Raw genomic sequence first — 18,715 nt, 5'->3', positions numbered from 1 at the left:
GCACATAAGCCGTCTCAAGAACTAAACTCTCTCAGCAAGCTTAACCCGTGATAACCGGGTATAATATGCACATTAGGGTTTACCTGATGTTATACACCGAAAAGTTATCGTTCTAATGAGAATCATATTTATTAAGATATTTTATCCTAAAGTATTGAGAAGGTGATTGTTTTTCAATTTGAAGAAGATTAAGAAATTTTTGCCCACTAAGGGAATATGGTTGTCTAGCCAAAGTTATAATGATTTCTTTCGGGACATGGTTGGACTTTTGCTCTAGAGATTTTTTAACAGGTATACCTATTATAAGAAATTTGAAAACATAATATTGATCACTCTTATTGAACTATAAGAATGGGCTTCAGATTCTACCTCAACTTGGTTAAACAAAAATAAATGACAGACACTAAATCTACACTTCGAAAATACTCAAGATACTTTCAGACCACACACAGTCAATACATTACCATATAACCACGTGGACCATAACTGTCATTATTATCGTTCCCGTCTTGTCAACAAAGACGAGCTAAAGTAAACCTAAGTCCTCTGTGTTAGAGTTGATTTCAGATTTTTCTCCTCTTGTTTGGTACTGCGGCACACAACATACCGAACCATCGAGAAATACAAATGTAAACCTTAGACTTTTGCAATAAGGGTGTTAATAATTTAATATTAAATTCTTTCTCCTCGTGTGTGATAAAGCTGTAGACGATGAGTAGACAAAAATGGACTTTAGTCCGTTGTAATAAGAGCGATGATAATTACTTTGGCTCAGCGTTCATCGCACCCACCTTACTTTCACTGTGAACTTGACATGATTAGAGCCCTTCGGTTTAATATGTGAAAGAATTCCGTATGCATGCATTGTATTTTTGATGCTGGGAAATAATTAAGAGTTTAGAGGTGTTTAATTAGTTGTTAAAGCAAAAATGTAGAATGTGAACATAGAATGTGACCTAAAAAAGATAAATTAATTAAAAAAAGTTACTTTATATCGGACAAAATCAAAGAGTATTTAGAAAGAATAAAATAGTTTATTACATAGAAACAACAACAGTTTTTGGGATGGAGCTTTAAACTTTTCAAGCACCTATCCATTTCTTTCTCTCACAGTCAGCAAACATGATTAATATTTTGGAGTACGCACATTTATGCATATTCAGTAGAATTGTATTTACACTTTCTCTACAAGTTTAGTTTACCTCAATATTAGGGTCAGTGTTAAGGGCCATGAATTAAAATTGAATATGGGCTCCACTCGCATGGAGTTGGGGGTTTGGGTGTTATTTTAAAGCATAAATCTGTTTATGAGTCGAAGTCAAGGCTATAATCTATATCTGCGCCACACTTCACTAAAATCCATTCAGTAGTTTTTACGTGAATGAGTTACAAACATCCACACATGTACATAAACTGTTATGTTCATAACATTGGTTAGAAGTAGGATTTGATGTAAAAACCTACATACGAATTCAATATCAAATTATACCTTTAGCATTCTCTGCGGCATTTCGTTCCCATGGTCTTGAGTAAGAAAACAATCTCAAACTAGATCTTAGCATCTGGCTGTTTATTGACCCGCAAAGGAAACTGAAAGTCAATCTCGACAATACACATACCTTGGTAGCTACCAGCTTTAACCACAGTTTCATAGAGCAAAAGCGAGACAGCGCGTTACAGTGTAGAGCGGCATCCCTCTTCCACAAGTGGTGATAGGCAATCAGAATCTGTTAATATTTTAATAATGTTTATTTAGTACCTTTGTGAGGACGATATGAGGTATTTATCGAGATTGCTGAAACATTACATCGTGAAAGACTTAGTTTGGAGTTCGGAGTGTCTCAGACATACATTCTCTATAGCAAATGTAATCGGTAATCTGAGTCTAATTTACACGAAGCGTAAGATCATGAATACTTGTAAGGGTCGTCTATATGTGGGAATCGGTTGCTTGACCTACAGAATTCTCGCTCATAGTATTTTCTCTCACTGTAACAAAATGTATAGAAAAAACTGTCAAAAATATTCTCAATAGAACTTGATCTACCATCCTCGTTGACAAATAAACATGTACATAACGTCGCGCTCACGAAACGATAAAAAAATCTTCGGTAAACGGTTTACTAAGAAAAGTACCTGTCATTAGCACCCCGAAATACAAATCGATATAACATCTTAGACAAACAAAACACTCTCGACAAGTCTTTACTTACACTTTCACCGTTGACAGTTCTAGGATTACGAGGATATCAACTAGTCACGTGTCAAAAACAGAGATTAACTTACGTGTCAATCATTTGTGCGACGGAGACGGATATAAGTTTATGTGTTACGTTTTCAATGTTACTATTTCATCTGACAAATCTTAAGGTCAATGACTTTAAACTTTTGCTTTCGCTATTTTGCAAGTAGCTTTTTGTTTTAATTGGTAGGCAATTGGCATATTAAGTGGCAGAAGCCTATGCTAAATAAGTGTGTTATAGAGTAAATATTTGTTAAGAAAGTTTATATTTACCTACGTGCGTAAAAAGCATACGAATTGAGCACGCAAGTTTCTCAAAAGAAATGTTTGAGTAAATCTCTATTACGTGTTGAAAGAACGCGGAAATTTGATGGCACCTACTTAAATAACAGCGTACATATTTAAAAGAAGGTGCGACCACTCACTTACAATCTGCTCATCTGGCTGACGACGCGTTCCAGTCTCACTGGACATAGCTGAATATAATACTACCTCTTTTGTACTGTGCCTACTGTACTTTACAGAGGTTACTCTATCTATTCTTCCTCCTGAAAAACACCTATTTTTTGGGTAATAGAGCTTTATCCAAATTTAACGATCATGCCTACAAGATATACTAAACGTCAATGAGTATTCGTACATAATACTGATAGAATATCATAATGAAAACACTCTCTACACACCCTAAACAAAACAAAAACAAGTCCATATTTATCATAACTTTGAGCCATTCGCCCTTATTCCCCGACTACATCGTACAACGTGAAGAGCTTTTGATTGAATCCGATCGTGTACGAAGTTACCCAAGCGTAGCCGAACGTAATGTTGGCATATCGATAACAGGAGTATTGTTAGTTAGGTGTTTATGTATTGTGTATGGGTTCGGTTCGTTGTTTGAACTTAAACACTAATTTAACTTTGATAGGTGAAGTTAAATTGCTGTTGATGTAAATTGTAAACTTATATCTGCATAGCATGAGTTCAGCTATTAAGTTTAGAATAAAATGAGTATTATACAAACAAGATAACGTCGGACTAGTGTCTAATTTATTCCAAATATTTTTTTTTTAATCCGCCTTTTTCAAGGCAGTTTTACAATAATGACTTTCCACTTTTAAATTTATGGGGAAAAAGCGTCAAGAAACAAGCAATGTTTTGACAAAATAGTCTTCAACGAAACGGGGTCTTACCTAAGGATTGCATAGGACCGTATTGGCAAGAAGACGACTAATGATGAATGATTTACTGATTAATCAAATTACGATATGAGTAATAAAATCAACACAAATAAGAAGACAAAATACCGATACAGTTCTTATCACAAACAAGTGAAACAATTACAATAATTAATACGAACCCTGTCGTTCACATGGAATCCTAGGAAATGTTGACAGTTAGAGTTAATTGCCTTCACAATGACGGCACCCAGACCGGATGAGAACCTGCGGTGCAGCATCGTAAACCCACATTGAAGACCCCATGGCCCACATCACTTGAGGTCGAGCGGGGGCCTTAGAACGCGCGGGGAAAAACGTACGGGTGAAAAAGCGTTTATTGGTCCCATGGGGTAGCATGGGGTACTACTATATCTTAAGGATGAAATATGAGTTAATTAGAAAAAAAAAACAGTTTGTAATTTTTTGATGGTAAAACAAATGTTTTTATTAATATTAAAAAAAAGGTTTTTTTTTTAAATATTCAGGGGATCAAAATGAAAAGGACATTCATGCAAAATCTTGACTGGACCAGGCTTTTTTTATTCAAGGAAATCCTCAGAGACTTTGCTCGGTTGCTTTACTGGGCAAAGGTATGTCAACAGCTAACCAGCTAAAACCACAGGCGAACTACCAAATAAGCCTAGAACTAGTGTACAAGTGACAGTTTATGGGTTAAAGCACCTGCTGGTTGGTAACCAATCGAAGAATTTGGCTTTAGAACCCGCGGTGTTTCTTTATAGAAGTGCGAGAGCATTTATGATCTGAAAATGGCAAGAATGTAAGGACTTAACGGATTATCTTTACATGTAAATTGTGAAGGTCTAATGTTAGTTTTGAATATGTTACGTTTTTAGGTGTTATGCGATCTGAATTCAATACACTCGCATGACTTGTTTTGTATACTTGCTTGACGGGCTTAGACATAATGGTTCTGTATTATTCGATTTTAAGACCTTAATGTACATTATGGAACGCAATAAATAATTGAGTATTGAGTATTGAGACTTATCTGTAAATGACAAAAATGAAAAGCAGATTTAACGAAATACAGCCTAAGAAAAATCGAAAAAAAAATATAGCCGCAAGTTTTTTTTTGGAAATATTGACCAAAGAAATAAACGAATAATTCAATTGGTAGGATTTTTATAAATATTTTGAGGCGACCCTTTTACCAAAACGCATGGATCAAATTGCACTTCTAAACTTTCTCCACGCATACGTAATAGTTCGGTAACAAGAGAAGAATTTCAAAAAACGAACACCAATTTCAACCTTTTTAAGACGCAGCTTAAAAAGCTTTGCCGCAACAACCTTCAGAATGAGCCAATCAACATGACAGCACAAGCACAATGTATCTCATCAATTCCTTAATTGACTGTTATTCATATTTCATTAATTTTTATACTTTAAATGACAAACACTATACTGTTGCACGATCAATCATACTCAAAAATAATGTTTCGGTTAAAACAAGGCTAAAGTAAACATGTAAACTGGCCGTTAATCCAAATTTAAGCCGCAACGATGATAAGCTTAACCACATCGTTTAATTAAACTGCGTTAACTAAATGAATATTAGCTAAGATTTAACGAAACAATATTCAACCGCAACGATATTGAGCAAACGTATAATTACGTCTATGTAACGAAACATTTATTATTATACTTGTGAGTGATAAGTAAGAGTAGTCAAAAACGAAAGTAGAATTGATCTAGAATCGACACAGCCGAAACATCGGTCTCGGATTGTGGTCAGTCGGTCGCTAACTTTCACCAGCGACTAATTAGCGATCCGACTATCGATGTTCACAAGACCACCGCTGTGAATATCGATATCGATATCGATATTCTCACTTATCGATCAACGGGTGATATTACATTGGAAATGACGTGAGAAATAGCGTCGGTCTAAATAATTGTGAAGGTAAGTAGTAGTAAACTTGTGACTGACACCTGTTAAGTGCTGACGTTGGTTGTTAAATAAATTATTGTAGACATAAATGTAATTTTATAATTAACAGTGTACTTAAAATATAGGTTTGTGAACATTGAATGCTAAGACTAATAAGTTCCATTTCCGATTTAATTACATAGACATGACGTGTATCGGGCTATAAATAACAGTAAATGATAATAAATCTATACTCGTTATAATATTGTATTTCATTCATAGCAATACTAAATGATGTCGCTTGAAATAAGTTAATAATATCGATATATTTACTGTAATTGAATTGCGCATCACTATCAAAAGCTCGCCGCTGACCGGCGCGTACGCATACGAGCCCGCCTTTAATCGATTGGGCGGACAGCGACAAGATACATGGCGTTACAACACTATTATAATGAAGCAGTCAGTCAATATTCAAAGTCTTTTGACTGTACAAAATATATTGATTGTTGAAGCTTTCTTTAAGTTAAAAAATGTAGGTTACAATTTTGTCATACAAAAAAGACATTGACTGAAATAAAATTGAACGAAAAAGAACTGAAATTTTAATAAGGTTATAGAATTATTAAAATTTAAAAGATTATTGTTTTATTAAAATGTATATTCAACCTGTTCAAAATCTTTTGAGGCAATTTGGAGACAGTTTATATTTTTTTTCCAAAACCTCAAGTCATTTTTATTTCAATACTGACCTGCCTCAACATTTTCACGAATAATCGTAACAATTACGTGTCACGCATACAATGGAACAATTGCTTGAAAATATCCGCAGTTATATTTAAGATCACGCGATATTGATACGGTAGACAAATTCAATTTAGGATACCAAACTGTTTATGAAATGAACAATAGGCGACTGTCGAAGAAATATATGCTGAGTGAGGGTTTTCTGAAAAACTAAACTTTGCCTAAAGCAAATGTTGGTTCTTCCTGCAAAGAGTAACTAACTTATCTTGACCTTAACTGGATTTAAGTTGCAGTGTTGTTATGAAAGCTGAACAAGTAAAAACTGTCAGGAAGAGGTATTTTTGTTTGAGTATATCTTGGTGAAGGTTTTATGCTAAATCAGAGCAAGCAAGTCAACTTTTTTCGGAGCACTAATTAAATTGACAAGCTGCTTCCACGCACAAGTTTGAACAAAAAATATTAATTAAGAGACAGTAAAATTGTTCCATGTATGACGTGTTTATTGTTCGATAAATCGATGGTACGATGAACAAAAGATCGTTTGTAAATGTCAATTAGCTAGATGGCTTCAATCAGCTTTCCCTAAGACTATGTTCCCAAGCTACGATAACAACTTTTCCTCTCTTTTTTAAGTTTTGATGGTATTCTGTTTAAAAGACTGGCGTTGATAAATTTCTTTTTTAGTGTGCACATTCCCCAAAGGGACTTTGTTGTTTTTAATCTTTATTACAAGGTAGGAGGATACGTATTGTAGATTTGTTACATGAGATTTTGCCTTTAGTCAAATTTAAGAAAAACATCATGAGAGAACCTGGGTACAAAATTTTGAAATCTGGAATCCTCAACCGACGACAGTTAAAACACCTAGTATAAAACATGGGGATTATTTACAGGCTGGTATCAATTAAAGATAAATTTCCTTTAAAAAAAAGGCCACTTATTAATATGTAAAAAAACTCAAGACTGCTTATTAATATGTTTTTGATATAAATGGTTAAGGAACGCGTATTGGCGGTGAGCAGGCAACACTTTCGCTCTCGGCTGCGGTAGACTCGTTTTGTAACCGTTCCGGCTTACAGCGATTGTCCTTTCAATCACTTACGCAACAAAACCACCAGTCTGTTAACATTGAACTTTCGATGGAACTAATCAAGTGTAAAGATTCGGATTTAACTTGTAAACTTCATTAAAAACAAAAAGAGTATTAAGCTTTAAATTAAATACTCTTTCAATAAGATTCTTACCCGTTAGGAAACGAGACAGCACAACGCAGAGTGTAGAGTGCCCTCTCATTTTCATGATTTCAGTACAGCTTTAAGTGGCATAATATAAACACTATTATAAACTCATTCTCTCATTATAAATAATATCGTCATGTTTAATTAAATTTTGAAACGTAAAAAGGCATTCAAAACAGAAGTATTATTAAAGATTTCGAAATTGAGAATTAAGTATGTAAAACGTATTCCAACCAGTCTCAATAATTTATATCTAAAACTATTTAAGATATACTTTAATAATCGAAATCTTTTGTTTTGCCTCTCGCCTTTTCCTCATAGTTTTCCTTATAAAGTACTTACACTACTTGAAGCAGGTTAATTAACCTATTTTATTAATTCAAACTTAATCATCTCAGTAGTAAAAGTGTTCTCAAGCAACCTGTCGAAGTGTCAAACTGATGTCTGTATATTGATACAACAATACATACTTTATTCGGGTGATAGATTTAACAATTGACTGCAAAAAGCACCCTTATGATTCTGAAAATACGATTGATGTTAAAATGGCAGGGTTCATTTCGATTTACATGCAATGCAAAATTAGCTCTATTCTATTCCAATTAACATTTGTGACGTCAAAATGACATTGATTGATTGCGACTGTTTTTTTTTCCTGTTTTTCCATCTGTTAAGTTCATTTTACTAATAGTGACAACAATAATATTATTTACTGCATTTACAGAAAAAATATTTTACCTTAGATTATGATTTCAGGCCTTAATCTGTAAGAATTTTACTTCAAATTCTCCACAATTACATAAAAAAATAAGTATTCAAATATATAACAATACCTCCAATATAATACAATAGAAGCCAAAATTACTCAAATGTAAAATTAATAACGTAGAAATTAATACAACCAAAAGTAATAATAAAAACATTTACCGATTTCGATCGATTCTCGCTTCTCTTTAACTAGATTTATCGTTCAATTTACATAAAGATCGGAGACACAGCGACGTCTGCGGTTAATGGCCTATAACGTGTGAATTGACCTTATTTTTTATACAATCATTTGTTTACCTAGTTTTTAAAACACAGTAATAAGATGAAACGTTAATAAATAACTTTACATAAATTTACATTCGATTAACACGAGTTGTGCTGTTTAAGGAGGCTAATTCAGTTACCATTGAGGTTTATTTAGACAAATGGTTGAAGCGTTTATTTTTTTATTTTACAAACAGTTTTTGCATGAATTAATTTATTACTGAAATATATTTGATGTACTAACTCTAAATGGTCAAAGGAAATAGTGGTAACAATCAAATATTTCAGACAGACATTTCATCTCAGTATAGTCAGATAAATGTCGACTTCAGCATTTCAAAAAAGACCTGTAAAAGTGATAATTTATACTACTTTCAGAATAAATGATTTAATAGCATTCTCGAAATCTTGTTTGTACACTACAGGCGATGAGAGTGACACTGTAATTTTATAGACAAACATTTGACAATCAATATTTGTCGTAGCTTAAAACCCAATGTTTATACAATATTTTATTAATTTAAATTAATTTATCCAAACATAATATTTGTTAAAATCAGATAATTCGTTGACGGGAAAAATCGGTTTCGTACATTTATCCAAATATAAATTTTCTTAATAAGATAAAGTTTATTGGTAGTTGGCTTTTCACGGTCATGTTACGGTAAAAATAACACAAAGATATAAAAAAATATCATATTGTCTTTCATCTCTAGTCACGATAAAAATATCATGAACGATACTTAGACGTAAAAAATAACGTACAGACGTGTTGACAAAATGACAAATGACACAGACATTTTTTTAACACAGACAAAACCTCCACAAGCAAGCTTACTACTAAATAATTTCAACTTCCACAAAGCACAAATCACAAATTTAACTCAAATATAATTTCTACCCATATGTAAATGATTGTGATAAATTGAGTATCGCCTATATTCCTATAAACACAATCTATTAACACCAATGTTATGTGAGACGTCTTGACCCCTACTACGTGAACTTTCTCCGTCCATACTGGTTTCGTTCTAGCTTAGACACGTCTTCATTTTACTATACGTTTATAAAAATTATTTATGTTGTTTGATAAATAGGTTTTAGCTTAAGGCTGGTGACTAGGCAGTGTTACGAGGTGTAGTAAGAGAGTAGGTAATTGTGTTTTGAAAATTTTATTTATTAGTATTCGTTGTTTCAGGACGTATTCAACATTTTGTGATTCAAAATAAGTCGTTCGTAATATTTGCGGAACAAAAAGCTGATTGAATCAATCTATTAATTATTAAAGTCGATCATAATATCATAAATACCGAATAATCTATATGTATATACTAATATATAAAGCTGAAGAGTTTGTTTGTTTGTTTGAACGCGCTAATCTCAGGAACTACTGGTCCAAATTGAAAAATTATTTTTGTGTTGAATAGACCATTCATCGAGAAAGGTTTTAGGCTATAAACCATCACGCTGCGACTAATAGGAGCGAAGATACAATGGAAAATGTGAAAAAAACAGGGCAGGTATAAATCATAACTTATATCTTCTACCCACGGGGACGAAGTCGCAGGCAAAAGCTAGTATTGGATAACTGTCGTTTTCATATTTATGAACGACATCATGTTGTACAAATGTATAGAAAGGCCAATTAAATAAAACCTAAAGTTAAAAACAGTATCTTATGAAATCATCTTGATCATAGCAAAAAAATCCCGAGTCCCAAATAGTAAATTTCTTATAATACAGGTACCGTTTACATAATTATAATACTACGTAAGCTGCGACTGCCAATTAACACCAACACTTGAAGCTACACCCACAAAATAAAACTAGCGTGATGCCATAAAAAAATATAATTGCTCATTTTTAGATCATCGAGTTAAATAGTTGCCACACTACTTTCCGTTTTACAGCCGACAAAATACTTTCGGCTCCCAACATTAAGTAGAAATTAATTTAAAATGGTGTTCCCACGGCGGCAAAAACGACCAAGGAGTTCTTATTGCGTTCTGAACTTTTACTATTCGGTTTCTCTTATCATAGCATCGGGGTTTCGTGGAATGATATAATATGTTTAATGACGCTTATTACTCCTTCGGTCATGTATTGTAGATGTCGAGGAGGTTTTATTTTTAGTTTTTCCTGGTGAACTGACCCACGTTAAAAGCACGGCGTGGGGATACGTCGGTTTTCCACTGAATAAAAACATACCTTCTACTGCTTATGCGCGACTCTGGCTGGCTCAAGGACTTTGGATTCCTTCTCAAGGGATGGGTACACAGTGCAAGCTTATCCATATGTTCAAAAGGCCTAACATCTTCACTTAAATCAATAGAATTATATAAATTATGGAGGAGTGACAGCGCTCTGTGGTTTATGTGGCTTCTCTTTTCCACGGCGTATTTAATTAATCTGGTGTGAAGGTATGAGTTTAATGAGGGCGAGTATAGAGTATAATAAGGTTTTATGTGATGGTTATATTCAGAGTATTATTTTACTTTATTTTTGAAATTATTAAAACTTTTAAAACGGATTGTCTTCGTTAACGCAATTCAAGAACGCAGGATCAAATTTATTTAGAAATGATTTGATTTATGAAAACTAAAAAGCCTTAATTATTTTCCAATTCACCTAACGAGATAATATATTCCCAATACAAACAAAAACAAAAATAACCCAGTGTAATCGATATAATTATTCAATTAACAAACTCACGAATATCGTGTAGAAAGGCTTGCCCTTTAAATAACGACTACATAAAATATCGAATAGGTAAATTGATATCAATTAATCATTCCCTAACTAGAGAAAGTGCTTTTGAATCGAATATAAATTTGAATCGATTAAAAAACCCAAATGAAGAGTAATGATCGAGTTATCACGACATGTTATTTCACTTAGTTTATGTGTTGTAGCTTAAGTAATATGATTTTAATTGGATAAGTAATTCAACGGATTTATTTTTATAATTGTTTTTATATATATTTAGAGTTATTCTTGTGATTTATAAGACAGATGTAATAATTGAGAGAAGTGTAGACTATAAAATCGAAAGTACATTTTTTCAAAGATAAAGAAATGTTTCGTAAGGATTAAGTAATTATAATTAATTATTAGAAAGAATTCTTTCATTGAAAGCATTTTAGGCTTAAAAAGATAAACGATACTTAAACCAGTATTTATTTTACAAATACGTGTTAAACTCTATGCAATACAATCCTTATGAAGTCACCCGATTTTCTTGCTACAAAGGATGGGTAGTATTAATAAAAGTACTATATTTTATGCTCCATTAGTCATCAAGTTTCCAGTACTGGGGCAAGTAATCCATCAATAGGTGCTGTGAACATTGTCCTTTGCGCGCTGAAGCCAATAACGGGCGCCATGTTGATTTATCACTTTAGCTCAGTATCGAAATCTTACTGAGTAGAGCATTTTATAAAGCGTATTGAAGAATATATCTAGTGTTAAGAGATTAGACGGATAAACCGAATTGTATAATACAGACCGGGGGCTTTAGGTATACTATGTATTTTGAATACTGAAAGAAATATTCAATTTCTCTCACAAAGCAAGAGAATCTCAAAAAAAGGTCTGCGTCTGGTCTGTAATGATTTTGATGTATTTTTTTTACGAATAACGTGGTTTACAAAGGAAAATTTAAAAAAGACCGGGATTTGCCGGTTTTCGTAATTCGTATTTCGTTAATTACATATCGTTTTAGTAACTAAAATAGATTTAATAAAATTAATATTTTTCAGTAACAAAATACTACTCTTAAAACAATCAAAACGCTAAAAAAAAATTCAAAATTACGTAAAATTCTCACAGATCATCACATCTAACATAACATACAACCACACGAAATAAATTCAATTCAAATCGTATCCAATTAATCTCAGTTCGTATCTAAACGGAGAAAGTACGGACATTGGACCGTGAGTGACCAAACAAAAACATAAGGTCGGTACTGACTTACGGAGATGGGTTTCACCTATTACTGACGATTAAACGAATACCGACGCACAAGACTGCCACACGTTTCCTGTTTACTTAATTAGACGGTTAAATGAGATGAGGATGAACAATCCAACGGATAAACGTGTGACGTTTGGTTGATGAGATATCTTCGGCAAGTCTACTACGAGTCTTCTACTACCAGTCTGTTGTAGAGTCTTCATAGTGCATTGAAAGACTTATTTTCAGGAAGAGGTAAGTCGTGTTATGTTGTGGACGTGAGTGTGGTTACCAATGTCTATCCTTTGAACAGATGACACACAAGCCTCTTATTTTAAACCTTCATATCCTAAAATAACTATAGTTTCAGAATAATTGCTTTTAATTTCCTGGCAAGAGAAAATTGATCGGAAGTCTGTCTTAAAAAACAAACAAGTCACCAAAACTTCAAACTTCAAACCCTCGACACGTTGATTAAATGATAACGTTTACCTCTCGACTATCCGTATAAATAATCGAATAGTATTTTGGTCAACACGACAGAAATCAGAATCAAAAGCACCAGGTCAACCTGCCGACATTCAATCTCTAACCTTGCCTCAAGAACGAAGAGCTTAATTTTGATCGTAGATAGAAATCATGTCTAAAGATTGTAAGAACATTGGTTAAGATATGATCTGTTGAGCGATAAGACGAGGGTGGGATAGTTTAGAATACTGGATTCTATTTACAATTTAAATTCTTGAGGATGAAATGAAGGAGATAAGTAACATGTTTGTTTATAATTGAGGGTATAAGGGTAAAGTGTGGGGAGTTATTTTTAGGGATCCGTATCTATAAAGAATTTAAGAAACTTTAAAAGATTGTTTTGCTGTTTTGTTTTTGAAACATTTTGATTTGACAAATGAGTAATTCAGTATTTTAGCCGATGATTATAGATTTGAATCTAATTCTCTTTTAATTGATTATGGTTACGTCCCATAGATAATAATAATAAAATCACTGGCCTTGCGGCCCACCTTGGGATAGGCAATATTCATTCATATAATCATCTCTGACCCAAATTAATCGTCGAATTGCAGTGGGATCGGTTTGATAATTAGCTAATTAAGCTAAGTAATTACATGACAGACATATCCCACTTTATCCCATTTTGATTACTAATTAACTGGCTTTAGAAACTGAACGTTTATATCAATGGTGATTAACACGAATATTTCCACATCACCAATATAAAACTATTGTTCATATTATCTGATTATTATTTCATTATAACACAGAATCATAATTAAACACCCACTTAATTAAAATATATGAGACATTAAATATCTTTTAATTGTCTTAATTAAGTAAAAATATGCTAATGTTATTCTAAGATTGAATTTCCTTAACTAACGCCCATTCATGACTACGAACGTCTTCTTATTTTAAAATACTTTTTTTTTATTGTCAGCCTGTTCTTGTGTAACAACAATAAGTTTGTACTTTAAGTAAAAAAGAAAAATAATGATTAAAATAAAAAAAATGAACGCTCTCTTTGAAATCGAAGAGCAAGTTTTTTTTAATATATGGCTTGCAAGAGACTTGGCAAGTAAGTATTCTTAATTTAAAATTAATTTTATTTTTAATCAGACTTAAGGGCGACCCGACCGTTCCATTCACTTCGACACTCGTTTATTTTCACGATCACTTTCAGTCGGACATTTTTGAAAACAACTTTCTCTGTGTATAATTTAAGGTAAGTTTTAATATTCCATTGTTTGGACAAGCCACCCATAGTTGTGTATGAGAAGATTTACGCCTTTGACTGATATGTGAAACGTTAAGCTTCGGGCTTTTTGAAGGGCGATAAAACATAACGACTTATTGTTTTTACACATTAAGCCTACTTAATAATTCTGTCGCTACTTTCTTGATTACTTGAGAAATTTTTAACACACATCGTACAAGCTGTATTTAATAAATGCATGCTTGATAACGAAGTTAAGATAATTTTTTACATGTTTCTCTTAAAAAAAATCTAAGTTCTAAAAAGTCCAACAAACCATTTTTTCACCAAAATATTATTATACCTTTAATTATATTCAATTGAAATAGTCTTAATTGAAGTAAAACCTCTATCGTAAGTATTTTCGTAATTGAATCAACCTCTATTGTTAAAGCTCAATGAACGGCTATCAGGCCCGATTCGAACAAAATGTACCGTGTCATTCATTGTGTATGCCCATTTGAATAATTTCGTTATTTTGATAATAGCATTGTGTAATACTGGTATTCAGGATGACAAGTGGCAGAAGTACCTGTTTCTTTAAGACAATGTTATGGTCTTATTTTGCTGTCATAAACTTTAAATAAGAGCAAGGCAAAAGGCTATGACATAGGTCAATTGCTTGTGACGCTTTTTTCTTGAACCAAAATGTCATGTTTGTTGGGTTTCATTTAGCTACTAGAACAAAAATATTGTAATGTATTTTTTTTCTTTATCTCGTTTCAAATGTAAACTCTTCAAGTGCCAGCATTGGTTTATTTTAGTAAAGGAGTAAGAGAGCCATTGAGGTTCTTTATAAAGTAACACCTCAGATTTATTACGGGAATAATTTGAAGAAAAAGTACCTCATTATTTTTGTTACGAATAGAGCCCGGACAACATGGGCGCAACTTCGTTTGTATGAAAGCGTAGACGGTTTCATATATTTTTATAAAGCCTATACAATTTGAAGCGACACTTTAGAAAAATATCTGATAATATGATATGAGATTCTTCTGAAGTCGGAATATTTTCTTTCCTTTTTACCCCAGAGTTACCTACCTAAAAACTGAAATACTCAAATATGGTCGCTAACAACTAAAATGTTCAATAACTAATTAGTTTTAGGAATAGATGTAAAAAAAATCAATTTTAAGATAATGGTGCCATTACATCACAAAACATTGAAACTTACTGAAACAATTAACCTCAAACCCATAATTACTTAACCGAACTTACAAAAGAACAGATGAATGAACTCAAATACGTAACTTTTTGAACCAAACGCCTTAGCCAATGTCAAGGCCGTGTGCAGCGGACAATGGCGGCCGCGCAAAACGCAACAGAATTGTACCGTTTAAAATTGATCTAGATGTTGTGAAGAATATCGCTTAGGTTTATATACATTGCTGGCAATGATTCATCAGTTTTACCACCAGAGCTGCGTGGCTTCGCAATGTATAGCAATGCGATCGATATTCCTCGTTTAAATGAGCCTATACACAGTAAACGAATAAATTACGAGATCGCGGATCTTACGCGGTTACGAGATCGAATGGTAATTAATTCGATTACTGAATGAGTTATGCTTTTATTGTTCTATATTTGAACGAACGGTTTTATCGACCGTTTAAATCGTCTGTTTAGTGAGAAAAAAAGGTTTTTCTTTAGGAACTGTCAAAGTGATTTGATAGTTGTATATGACATTGTTAGTTCGTGAATTTATGAAATGGAAAGCATAATTAAGAGATTATAATAACGATGCCAAGACACGTGTCCATGCCTGATAAGTTTTTTCATAATTTAATGAATAAAGATTATTTGAAGAACAAAATGAAAACATATAAAAATACGTTCCTTTAACCCTGTGAGGTGCGCATTGCTACACGCGCATCCGTCACATACAAAAATCATTTGTCAGTCGTATTTCTAGAATGAAACAATTGGGTGGAAAAAAGACCTGTCGTCCACATAAAAATATACATTAATATTTCTACACAATAATTGGGTTTAATTTTATTATTGCTACATCGCTGCTACAACCCGTAATATTTCGGTATTCGGCAAAGGCGTGACAAAACACAATACGCTGTTAATTAAGCTATAAAAATATATATTATCATTAAACGTAATAATAAACAGTTGTCTTAGCCAAACACAAGTCGTAAATATTTATTTGCTTTCTGCATTCTGCGTTCTTTACTTAAACTACCTCATAAAAGCTACCCAAATCCATAATAATATGACCCACAAACTCTACTAGACATTCTTGATTTTTATTAGCTTTCAAAATTATAAGCCGTAATAAGAATTTTTTAAAACTTTCTGGGACCTTTACCATTCTTTCTTTTTCACAATAAGTAGTAGTCAAGCAATTCAATTCGCTTTTCATGTGCAAGCTGGTATAACCTACATATCTTTAAAATAGCTGAAAACAACTTATTTGATCCTGCCCAGTTCCCAACCTTATGGGATCTGCGCAATATGTGCAATAATCAAAATGTAAAGGACACATATCACCGAAAACAAAACACGATGCAACTTTATCACACACACATGCGTAAGCTAAGACAGCAATTGATCACCAATCACTGATAAGACAGCATACACTCGTATGTGTATACAATTGATGATACTAATATAATTTCACACATTGATAGAACACGACTTCCGTCTGAGGGCGAGGCACCTGTGCGACCGCCCCACATCGGCCGCTTCGCTCTGAATACTACGGTTCCGGACTTACAATTTGTGTTTATCATACAATATCTTTATAACTCTATACGAGTTGTTGATTATAGTAGTATTTTTTAGAGTTCTTCGAATTGAAAGCAGATTTTATGTCTGACGGATCGATCGATGGTAATTTTTTTGTTGTTTATTGCACAAGAATATATATTTTTTCTATTTGTTTGTAAAATTTATATTACTTAAATGTGTGTATCAATCGCAAGTAGATCTTTAAAAAATAATTTTACGATAAGCTCATTCGATGACCTACTTAACATTTTCTAACTAAGCACTCAGTACCATCTCTGTAACAACTATGTTTTAAGCTCTACATTATATCATATTTGTAAGCAATCTTGACGCATAATAAAATCTCACTGTTGTCATAAAACCCTGTAGTTATGTCATTACTACGGTATTTTAGTATGAGCCAGATCTCGTATTTTATATTTCCAACTAATTACCTAACAATAATATAACATGGTAATGAGGCTAAGCTTTATGGCGGTGCGTTCACGGCTACCCATTAATGAGCCATATATTGCATCTCATGAATATTAGTGACGATTGTACAATTAGCAATACAAGGTACATAAAATATTGGACAATAGCTCGATGCAAAACCCATCGTAATATTCCCTGATTTTGCATAACCTTTGTGATTAACGAATTGTATGCATTGTTTGACATATTGTGATCAGCCTAGATATTTTATGGGTAATATACAGCAATACAACCAATCTGACCCTGGGAATTAAGCTTTAACAGTATCCACTGGCCGGCTCTTTGACGCTGTTTGATGGCTTAATAACTGCATCATCTAATTATCTCAGTTGTCTTACCGAGATAACACATATTAGTAATAAATTATCATATCAATGAAAACATACCGTTATCACCGAACACAGAACCAGCGAACAGCAATCAAAAGTCAAGAAGCAATGTTCCAATCACAACACAGTTCGCACTAAAACCGTTGCACAGAGATTTAAAAAAAAAGTTTAGGTATAAAAAATGTTTGCGCACGTGCGCGGGAGTCGCGGCAATGTGCGGTCGCGGCGGTGCGCTCGCGGCGGTGGGAGAATGACAAGTGGATACTGCGCAGGTGCCAAGCCAACCTCCCTCTAACAAGGTCGCGCCCCCCTCTCTTCAAACTCATTTCACCCGGAGAAAGTCTGCCTACATACATACCAAATTTTCGAACCGATTGAGCTGACTGAATTAACTTCGTGCGAAGATGATGAATGAAATGTGTGTAAGTTCAACGTGTGGGATCACTTTATCTTTGTACAACAGACTCTATCAATTGGTATGCGTTAGCGCATATTACAACATTTGTCATGATTGCCGAAGATTGTTCATGAACAAATTCTTCGTGTTCTTCGACACTGCGTGTTGTATGTCGATAAAAATGGAAATTAATCGATTTCGCATTCGATTAAAGATACTAAAACATATTATCACGAAGAGCTTAGTATCGATTTACAAAGCTTTAAGTCCTAGTCTATCGCCTACATACTAAAGCGATCCAACAAATCCTTATCAATAAAACAAGCTACTAAACCCATTGACATCAATATCGCTTACCAACGATGACAAACATGCAAATGGCATATAATCGTAACATTTTTCTCGAAATAAAAATCTAGTTTTGCGAAGAGAACATTCCTTAGCATAATTAGTATATAACGGCAAATTTAAATCTAAATGACTAGTAAAAGTTTTAAGTCTAAGAGCTTTATTAATACATTTTTATGACTTCTCATTTAGTTAATTGAATACTTGTATCTCAAGATCTCATAATCAAATATACGTTTCAACCGTACATAGAATCAAATCTGTATATAAGGAGGTTGCGCCTTTATAACTACCGTGCAAATTGATCAATCCGCATGTGAGTTAATCTATCTTTGACAG

General features: G+C 33.3%; 1 protein-coding gene across 1 annotated transcript in view; it reads right to left on the bottom strand.

Annotated features, from left to right (window-relative positions):
- Positions 1–18,228, bottom strand: part of LOC113496725 — a 35,179-nt gene extending 16,951 nt beyond the window's left edge. The window contains exon 1 of the mRNA XM_026876042.1: positions 17,689–18,228. The gene's annotated coding sequence lies outside the window, so the exon portion shown is untranslated. The remainder of the gene's footprint in view (positions 1–17,688) is intronic.
- Between the last annotated feature and the right edge of the window lie 487 nt (positions 18,229–18,715).

This window comes from Trichoplusia ni, chromosome 8 (assembly GCF_003590095.1).
Source record: "Trichoplusia ni isolate ovarian cell line Hi5 chromosome 8, tn1, whole genome shotgun sequence".
NCBI classification, from domain to species: Eukaryota; Metazoa; Arthropoda; class Insecta; order Lepidoptera; family Noctuidae; genus Trichoplusia; species Trichoplusia ni.
This window is presented reverse-complemented; position numbering and strand designations above follow the sequence as displayed.